This window comes from Desmodus rotundus, chromosome 11 (assembly GCF_022682495.2).
Source record: "Desmodus rotundus isolate HL8 chromosome 11, HLdesRot8A.1, whole genome shotgun sequence".
Taxonomy (NCBI): Eukaryota; Metazoa; Chordata; class Mammalia; order Chiroptera; family Phyllostomidae; genus Desmodus; species Desmodus rotundus.
This window is the reverse complement of record NC_071397.1, coordinates 91,736,269-91,745,075: the sequence shown is the minus strand read 5'-3', so window position 1 is coordinate 91,745,075 and position 8,807 is coordinate 91,736,269.

Here is an 8,807-nt window from a genome sequence, read left to right as displayed (position 1 = left end):
AAAATGAAGCACACAGAGGCTGAGTAATAAGCTGGGTCAGTGTTGTGTAAATGGGCCATCCATGACCCCTGTGTGTTAGCCTAAAAAGGCCCATGTCATTTACTTCTTCATAGCCAGCTGGGACCCTTAGCCTAAAATCCGCTGGAGCCAAACCGGCTTCACTGAGGAGTGGAAGGTGGGATGTTCTAGACTGAATGTTTGTGCCCACCCTCCAGGAAAACTCATATGTTGAAGCCCTGATTCTAATGGGATAGTATGTGGTGGTGGGGCCCCTGGGAGGTGACTGGAGCATGACAGTGGAGCCCTCAGGAATGGACTTAGTGCCTTTGTGAGACAGACTTGAGAACTGGCTAGTCCCTTCTCCACCCTGTGAGGAGGACACAGCAGGAAGGCAGCTACTTCTGAACCAGGAATCAGGCTCTCTCCAGACACTGAATCTCCCAGCACCTTGGAGTCAAACCTTCCAGCTTCCTGAACTGTCAGAAGTAAATGTTTGGGTTTTTTTTTAAGTCACCGAGTCGGTGGTATTTTGGTTACAGTAGCATGACAAATTCCCATGGCTCATGCTTAGCTTCGGAGGAATACAGAATAGTGGTTGAAAAACAGATACAGCACAGACAGAAAGAACTTAGCCGCAGCGGTCAGGTAACATGGGTGAGAGGAGAAGGCAGTGGCAAGGAGCCAATGGGTGGAGAGGAGACGCACAGCTCCTGGGGGTTGGCACACAGGCCGTTTCCTATCCCAGAGCCCTGGGCAGTGCTGGTCCCAGCGAAGCGTAGCCTTCCCAGGGCGCTATGCTGGCTCTCAGAGTTCCAAGAGACCATGCCCTTTCGCTCCACATGAATTGCTGCTGTACTTACCCGAGCTCAACTGAGAGGGTCTTCACATTTCTTCACAACCAACAATCTCCATGGCCAGGCCTCCCACTCATGAAAAAGTCAAGAGACCAAAATTCTTCATAGTCACCACTAAGTGGTACAGGAAAGCCTTCTGATGATGTCATGGTTTCACTACAATTTTACTTCACACACAGTTTGTGGTGTGGGGACAGAGAGGTGCCACCCTGCTGAACGTTGGGAGGCCCAAACGCCCCACTCTACTCCGAGTTGTTCTAGAGCATCCTGGGGTAGTTGTCATCCCAACACCTTTTCCTCGTCAAGGCAGGAGTGCTGAGGGTAGATACCATGGAGTGGCATGGATACTTTTATGGCATTTATTATTATGATTTTGTTACTACAGATTCCTCGGCCATTTTAATCATTGCATTTCCACTGATGGCAGAAGCCTTCATGTTGTTGTCAAGACAATCCCGCACCTTCCATTTTACAATGGACACAGTTAGGTTGCTCTCTCTCACCCTTCCTTTCCCTGGGTACCCTCGGCATACCCTCGTATCAGAGGAGAGGCATCGGGGCCTTGGTGTGGGTTCCAGCGAAGGGTACAGTCTTAGGCGACAGGTGCAGTACAGGCTGCCACCACAGGAAACATCCTCAGTCTTCCCACTTCCTCGGCATCCTTCAAGCCCAGACCACAGGGCGCTTTGGTGGCCTGTCACTAGGCCCCTTTGGAGCGGTTACCAAGTCTCTTGGGAGATTCTCTCAGGCTTCTTATTCACTTTTTGCCTTACGTATATCTACATTATTTGAATTCCTTTCTACCAGCCTGTACTACTTTTGGGTTTTTTTTGTTATGATAAAATATCAGATTTACCATTTTAGCCCCTTTTAAGTGTACAGCGGCATCAAATACGTTCACAATGCTGTGCATGCATCACCACTATTTCCAAAGTGTTTCCCCCTCCCAAACAGGAACTGCTCACTTCCCCTCCTCCAAGCCCTGATAACCTCTAGTGTGCTTCCTGTCTCCGTGATTCAGCCTACTCTAGATACCTTATATATAAGCAGAATCATATAACATTTGTCCTGTTATGAATGGCTTATTTCACTTAGCCTAGGATCTTCAAAGCTCATTCACGTTTTAACTTATGTCATGATGCCATTCCTTTTTATGGCTTAGCATGTACTGATAACTGCAAAATAGACACTAAATAAGTACTTTGTGATGTTTTATGAAGACCATTGCGATATGGTGTGATGAGTGCTACAGTGGATGTGCACACAGGGTCCCTCATTCAGTCTGAGACGGCGCAAGGCCCCACAGAGGACACACAGCTTTTACTGAGTCACAACCAACTCAGTGTCTCCTGGGACCATCAGCACGACCCAAGGAACCGCACCGGAATGTAATCAACACACTGGTCACTCCCTTGAGAGATGCCTGTAACAACAACAACAACACCACAACAGTCAGCTGACCTAAGCAATGTGTGCAGTGATGTGACTGATTTACTGAACTTGCATCCTAGTTCACATACCTCATTTTCCTGACTGCTAATCAAGGGTGGATGGACTGGCCAGGCTGCAGACCACTCTGTGGAAGCACTATTCTAGAAATCACATTTTCCCAAGACACACACATGATTTGTGACTTTCCCTGCTGGTATTAAATCTGATTATCCCCTTGTCATTTCCCTCCTGCTTTCCTAACATCCTGCAGTGCGTCTGCAGGGGAAGTCAAAGGAGGTGAAGGAAACATTCCGGGAAAGAGACATCTTGGGCCCTGAGTGAGGTGGCCCAGTTCTAATGATTCACACAGCCAACTGCTATTAAGCACTTCTATCAAGTGCTCATTTAGCAAGTGTTACATCAAGCATTCAAGCTAATGGCTCGAAATAGGATGTGCCAGTGTCTGCACCACAACCTTGTCTCAGTTTAAGTGTGAAGTTGGGGGAAAAGAGGTTCAAAAATGTTTTTTAACCTATTTGGCACCTGTGTACAATCCACACTCACTAATAACATCAACACCATCAAAGTTGAGCCTTAATTGATAGGTTTAAGTGATTAAAGCTGTGACTTGATAGGCTTAAGTGACTGGTTTTGAATAAAGACTCCTTCCCTTCATCACCAAACCTTTGCCTCTGGAACTTTGCCTGGAGGGTGATGGTGGGCAGCAGGACCCCAATTGCTGTTGGGTAACAGAGTGAAATAGCCTAGGTTAGACTTGAAAAGAATAAAATAGAATAGAAAATTGAGTGTGTGGCATTCTGTAAGAGTAAATATTGTTTCATGATACTTAATGGAGTTAAAAATTATTTTTACATGGGTGTATTGGTTTAAGATTAAAAACAAACTTCCTGTAGATCTTGGACAAAGAAGTTTGAAAGCCACTGATCTCATTGATTGATATTTAAAGATTGAGGTCACCAACCAATACTAGAAAGATGACTTAGAAAGGAGCCAAGTGTAGGCCAAAGGACCCAAGCACTGTGATATCCTAGAGTCATCACTGGGATCAGAGACAGAACAGAACAGGCCCAACAGCCCATGGTCTAGCATTATGGGACAAGTGTGAAGACCAGAGCATGGCTGGATTGGCCCAGGAGGGTGAAGACCAGCTAGACGGGCTGCCTCAGATGGTTTGGGCTTTGAAAAAAACCCACCATTGTCTGCAGAGGCAAAAGGCTCTTGTTTTGCTTAAAAAAAAAAAAAAAAAAAAAAAGTCTGCTGGGGAAGTGAGACCCAACCACAAGATGGCAGGTGTGTACTTGGAGTTTGAGAGAGCAATCTGAAGCCTGACAGGCCCAAGGCCACCCTGCAGGCTCCCTCAAATTGCAGAAGTTCCTCTCATGGAGGCATTTTCCATAGTTTTCCAGGAAACTGAAGTGGAAGGAGAGTGGTGTCAGAGTCCGAAAGACCCAGAAACAACACTGATGGCCATGTCCCAGGTAGACTGAAGGGCTCCACGTGCGAGCACTCCAGAGGGCCAAGGACATCATTTTACAATATGCTCCACAGGTCATCAGTTCCCCGAAAGTCTCTTCCATCCAAAAGTTCTCTGGACCCATACATTGGAGGAGCCTTGGATTCTGCATCTTCCCTTGTTATGGGTTAAATGGTGCCCCCCCAAAAGGTTTGTTGGAGCCCAACCCCAGTACCCCAGGATGTGATCTTATTTTGAAATAGGGTCATTGCAGGTATTGCAAATGTAATTAGGTAAATTAAAATGAGGTCATACTGGAGTAGGGTGGGTCCCAAATCCAATATGACTCATGTCCTTAGAAGAGGAGAGATAAAAATACACAGAGACACAGAAAGAGAGTCATGTGATGTTGGAGGCAGAGATTACAGTGATGTGTCTATAAGCCACAGGTTGCCAGCAAACACCAGAAGCCAGAAGAGGCAGGAAGGATTCTCCCCTATAGGGTTCAGAAGGAGCATGGCCCTGCCAACACCTTGATTTCAGACTTCTAGTCTCCAGAACTCTGAGAAAATACTGTTAGTGTAGTTAGCTAATTATTAATATAAGAAAGAGAGCAAAGGGAACTAGATATTGAGCTTTATAAACTGGGGAGCATGAGCCTGTTTGCTTCACCAGGAAGCTATAGCTTCACACCCCAGGGGATCATAGCATTGCTCCACCAAGGGGGTTCACACTCCTCTCCACCCCACCCCCCCATATGGCACGGGATTGCTGGGGGTTGCAGGGGGAAGTGCTTGACCATAGAGGCCTGTCAATCTCTACGGGGAAAGAAGGAAATGGTTGGGAGATGGACTAATCAAAAGCCTGCAAAGGCTTGGGAAGTTGATTGGTTATTTTAAAAAAGCATCTGGTGCCTTGGCTGGTGTGGCTGTCAGTTGGAGCATTTCCCATAACTGAAAGTTTGTCAGTTCGATCCCTCAGTCTGGGCAAGTACAATCCCTGGTCTGGGTATGTAGGGGAGGCAACCAATCAATGTTTCTCTCTCCCTTCCTCTCTCTCTAAAGAGCAGTGGGAAAAAAAATGTACTTGGGTGAGGATAAACAAACTTAGAGAATAAATAAATAAAAGAGCACTTGGTCCATCCCAAACCCAAGCTAATAAAATCCCAAGGGAAAAAAAGAAACACACACACACACACACACACACACACACACACACACACACTCTTTCTTACTTGGTGACCTTACTTGCCACTCGCCCCATACATTTGCACATTCTTTCTCTCCCAGAGCATGCAGCCCCGTGGGTCTGGCAGTAGCGGGTACAGGGTCTGCAGCAGACTGTGTGAGCTCCCAAGGACTAAGCTTTAGTATGAAGCAGAAACTCTGGACTAACTTTTGTTTTGTCCTTGTGGAAGGTACGGTTGGACTTTTTCCATGGTGGGACAGAGGGAGATGGGAAATTGGAAACCCAGAGGCAGATTTCCACCCAAATAAATTTTGCCACACCACAGTCTCTCATGAATGTGTCCTTGGAATGCTTTCCTCCTGATCCTGTGGAACGGCCTGATTTCCACTGGCAGCAATACCTGTCTGTTGTTTTAAGCCACCTCGTTTGTAGTGCTTTGTTAAAGCGGCCCTAGGAAACTGGGAAACTAAGACACCACACCTCTCCTTCAAGGCCTTTGGGAAATGAGTGTACCTCTCTAGAGTCACAACTGACAGCCATCCTGAAGGCAAAAGTGGGTGCTTTGAGGCACACTGACCGGCAATACTACTGAAAAGAAACCATTCTAAGAAAAACATGTTCTCATCCCTCTTTACTGTGCCTTTTCAGGCTGGATACTTCATTTGGTGCACCGCTTATATCACTCTGCATTCAGGGATCCAGCCAGAAAGGAAGAGGTTAAACACTCAGATCATATTTAAGAGAAAACCCCAGAAACTCAGAGGTTCGAATTCACAGCCTCAGACCAAGCTTTCACACCATTTCAAGGGTCACAGAGCAACCACAATTTCTTCCCTTCTCTCCTGTCACCTGCCAGCGAGGCTGACTCTGTCAGCTGCCATAGCAGAGAACTCACAAGAGAAGACCCCTCGGTGGATGCTATTTGATCTGAGGTTGAGGGGTGGGAGGAGGGCAAGAGTGTGATCTTGTCTATTTTCTAGACAAGAGAGGGTACCCATGGGAATGAGACCTGGGTGAGAACCAGGAGCTGCCGCCCACCAGATCCCAGTAGAATAAAATTAAATCAGAGAATAAAGTGTTTCAACAAGCCTGATAGAATCGAACTGTCTTTTAACTAAGATGCTTCTGGCTCATTGTCCGTCTGTTTAATAGAACATCAACATCAATTACCACGACTCTGTGGTCAAACAATGAATAACACAGTGACGCTAGAAGCAGGATTGGCTCCGGGCAGGAGTGTTGCTGGGCAGAAGGCCAGTGCTGGGGTGGGGGGTGGGGGGCACTCCCCAGAGTTGCTGGTGGGGACACATCACCCAACCAGACAAACCCTCTTCCACATGAGGATTTGAGATGAAGTTCATATGATGTGAAATTATTTCTTCGTTTCTCCCTTCGAAAGGGGGTTGTCATAGAAATCAAGACAGTATTTGAAAACTGAATCTCATTACTAATAGGAAAAAAGTCCCTTTTGAGGACCAGAAATATTAGCAGAGAAGTTACTGAAAGAAACGCGGACATTACTTCAGGGAAGTGACATAAAGTCCAAAGTAACCACAACATCAGAATTCGGACTCTAACACCCTCTCATGGCTCACCCTGAAAAATAACAGTTTTCCTAAGACAGAGTTAGTGGTAAAGCTGATTGTTGTTCTGCGAGACATAACAGAGATTCCTGCTCATAATTACACAGGCCGCTCGCCAGCCGCTCTTGACAAAGCCAGAGCTTGACTGGGCATTTACTGGTAGGCCGCACAAATGACTTAAGGGGATTTGTACGTACCGAGGGATTTGGCTGATTCCCCAGAGATTTTTCAGCATACCTTTACTTATTGAAAAGAAATGAAATCTCAATGGATAGTATTTTTCCGTATTCCTCATTTCCATACCTGAGAATTACTTACTGGGGGTCGGTGGGTGGGAAAATTGGATGGCCCACCTCCCACAGCACTGAGTTACAGAGCTTTGGGGATCCCCCAGGTAACCCCAGACTCCTCCTTTTTCAGTTAAGAAGTACTTACAAGTGTTCACTAACCAGATCTCTTGAATGTTCTCCCCCACCCAGCACTGGAGTCAAAAGACTGGGAGTAAACTCCTCTCAACCACCAACAGGCTGTTTGATCTCGGGGAAATCACTTACCCTCTCCGATCCTCTTTTTCTTACCTGTAGAATGAGGTTCACAAAACCTTTTGTCTCTTCTTGCCTCACAGGTGGTTAGGAAGCTCAAGTGAGATAGGTAAAGAAAGTACTCCTACTTGGCAGCACATTTACAGGGGGAAAGTAGCATCAGGACTCGCCCTCCGTGGGCAGGGCCGCCCCCACTGGGGATGCATGAGGGGTGGAAGGCTCCAGGGCTCCTGTGTTCCCATCTGGAAGATGCTCAGACAAATACACAGCAGTCTTTGAATACCCCGGTGTGCAGCGTTTGACCTGGGCTGGAAATGTGAGACTGCTGGGGCAGCAGACACATGAGAACTGGCTCCAGATCTGCCGTCAAACCTCCTGGGAAGAAACACAGTGCCACTTCCCTTTCCCACTACCCTCAAACCCCTCGAAAAAGTCCCGTCACCCCTACTCCTCACCAGCACCTGCTGAAGGACAAAAGAGAAAGCAGGGCAGATGCAGGAGGGCATTTGCATCTTAACCTAAAATGGAAAAAAAGAGACAGTTATTATAAGATCTTAGCTGCCTTCTTCGATTTCAGTTTCTTCTCAGCAAACATTTCAATAGTAGTTTTCGTTTTCAAACACATTATAAAACTTACTTCGAACGTTATGAAATTTACTTCAATGTCTCAGTCTGAGATGAAATATGCGAAAAAGAGAAGCTGGCCACGGCTAGACTCACTCATTAGCTAAGAGATTTGCTCCTATACATCAGCTTTAAGACGTACCCAATTCCTTGCATCCGGCAGGCTAAAAGTTGCTACATACTGTGTACTTTCCAGATCACTTGAAGATGGTATAAACTCCAGAGGTTTCATGTGAGATAAAGGCATCTAAAAAAAAATTGATCTGAGTATTTGAAAAGAAATATCATCCGAGACCCCGTCCAAGGGCAGTTGATCCTACTGATCTCATCATAAGATACCACCCGTTAGACTGGATGAGAGGAGAGGAAGGGATTTGCCAAAGACATATATGTATGACCCGTGGACACGGACAAGAGCGTGGCGATGGCCAGAAGGAAGGGGCAGCTAGGGCTGGGAGGAGGGCGGCAAAGGGAGGCAAATGGCGACATACACAATAGTTCAGCAATAAAAATAAAGGGGGGGAAAACACAGCATCCTGGGTTTCGTTATCTGTGCCCTGGAGCATAGTGGATCAGATACCATCTTTCTTTAAAATTTATTTTTATAGAGAGGGGAAGGGAGGGAGAAAGAGAGGGAAAGAAACACCCATTGTGAGGGAAACATGAATCAGTTGCCTCTTGCACACCCCCAACCGGGGACCTGGCCCGCGACCACAACCCAGGCATGTGCCCTGACCAGGAATCAAACCTGTGACGTTTTGGTTTGCAGGACAATTCCCAATCCGCTGATCCACACAGGTCAGGAGTCAGATACCATTTTGATCACTTCCATGAACCTTCTGGGACACAGGTCCAACTGCCTTTGGTCTCCTGGAGTCAGGGTGGCTCATACTTTCAGTTCCTGAAACAATAGCTATTTACATGCATTCGTTACTAAGCTTATTAACTGTTACTTAAAACTAAAATTTTCTAACTCTTCCATCAGAATGATTCAGGCAATTTCTCTTAGTGAAATTTTAAATCAACAGTCTAAGTAATATTCTTTGTACCACAAGTTCTACTGAAAGAATTTGAGACAACTTAAAAACTAAGTACAAAGATACAAAAAGAT